The sequence below is a fragment of the Populus euphratica genome, unplaced genomic scaffold (genome assembly GCF_000495115.2).
Source record: "Populus euphratica unplaced genomic scaffold, PopEup_1.0 scaffold178.1, whole genome shotgun sequence".
Lineage (NCBI taxonomy): Eukaryota > Viridiplantae > Streptophyta > Magnoliopsida > Malpighiales > Salicaceae > Populus > Populus euphratica.
The window spans coordinates 223,437-225,451 of record NW_011500062.1 but is presented as its reverse complement, the minus strand read 5'-3'; positions in this window follow the sequence as shown (position 1 = coordinate 225,451).

Sequence of the window (2,015 nt, the reverse complement as noted above, 5' to 3'; positions counted from 1 at the left end):
CGGGATTTTAGGCATAACTTCTTTCCTAGAGGGGTTTGAGAAAAGACCATGCTACCATAAAGGTACGAAGCGGGGAAAGCATTTTCACAAGAACGGTATTTGAAGCTCGTTCCGAGTCGACAAAAGCGGAGAAGATCACAGTCGGTCCTGTTCTTCGAACCGAGTGAACAACTTCTACTAGCCCTCCAAGAGCTATATCGGTGGCACTCGGGATCTACTACTTATTAAATTCATTTTATTACGATAGGACGACTAATCAAAATTCAGCTTCCTTCCCTGGAAGAGCAACTGAACCTTCGCTACGTTCCAGCTAGTCGAACTACCTCAGTGAACCAGAGAAAGCATCTCTATTCAAATTCAAAGCAATCCACCCAAGCCAAGGAAGGCTAGCTAGTCTCTAGGGGCTGAATCTCTAGAAATTCCGTAACTCTTTGATACGATAATCAGCCTGCTATTAAAGTAAACAAACCGATGCGCCTTGAGCCTAGTCGTTATTCTTGCCTTCGCCTGCTTCATCTGCAGAGCGAACTCCGGAAGTGACTGCTTTCACTCGGTGATCTGACTCTCTTTGTTCTGTGAGATAATGGATCCCCCTTTCCCTCTTGTATCTGATCCGTAGTGATGAAGGGGTCGGTTCATACTCTTTCACCGGCTTGAAAATAGGCTCTTTTTGCCTTGGTTTTTTCGATCACTGGATGGAATGATAGACTAGCAAGATAAAGGAAAGCGCTCTTCTTCTTGAGATTTCGAAGAGTAAGCTCACGAGACCAGGAATATATGGAACGAGATGTTGCTGTGGAAGAGGAAGGGGACTTGGCTAGCTCTACCAGGTGGGAGAGTAAAGCGGGAAGCAGCTCGACCCGGAGTCGGATGTAAGAGTCAGCTAGTAGTTGCCAGCGAATGGGCCATAAGGGAATGCGCCTCTGTACCAACCTATGATGCGGGAGAGGGGATGAGATCGGCTAGAAAAGTAGTAGGCGAAGGTCTTAGTTCCTTAAGTTAGTTGTAAACCGCTGGCCCTATATCCCTACGGATAATAAGTGGAGGGACTTTACTGGACTCGACCAAGCGGGACTGACTGATAAAAGCACACTTAACTGCTGCAGGAAGGACTGAGCGGCATTTGTAAACTCGCATTTAGAACACCTCGGCGAGGAGACTATTTCGTTGGAGGACGGAAAAAGCCAAATCGAGATGAATGGAAGATGCCTATTGCGGGTCTGGTCCCTGCTTCCTCACATTGATCGATTACATGGTGTTAAGCAATTGATATCGACCTTTCTCATGCAATTGAATGCTCCAAGCGATCAGTCCATGACTTCCTTTGTTGGCTCCTACTCTACCAGACGGTGACCGGCTCAATAGAGCACCTTTGGGCGCTGGCTTTTCGAAACCAAGTTAGGGAATCAGTGACCAACAGCTTGAGAAAGCAAAAAAGTTTCATCTCTTACGATAAACACTGAATTGGATTAGCCCCTGCAGGAATTGAACCTACAAACAAGGCTTTTTCCTTGTGTTACCTAACTAAAGAGCTCCCAAGGCCACCTGATTCGGAGTAGAACACTCCTATTTACACTTCGATTCCACCCGGCCCGAAACCAAAGAGGAGAAACTTGCACCGGTAATGCTACCACACAGGTTTTGAGGCGAGGAAGCGGCTTAAAGATCGACTGCCGCGCCATTCTTGTTGCGAAGGAAAGCCATTCCGAAAGCGGCTACAACCTTCACGCGGGACCTCAAAAAAACACAGCAACGAAGAGAATAAGGCAGGTCTTCCTTAAAAAAAGGACGCACGCTGGATGTTCAATTTCATAGAAACAGGGCGTCCATTTGTTCTTCTCAAGCAGGACGGACAACCCCTTGTGTGGGGCGAGTTTTCATTGGATGAAATCCTAGCCGTGCTAGTCCGAAGAGCGCTACTAAGGTAAGGACGAGCGCCCCTGCCGAGCAACTCATGGAGACGACTCCGCCTGACATCATCATACAAAAGCTCAAACGATGTGGGGATTGGTACG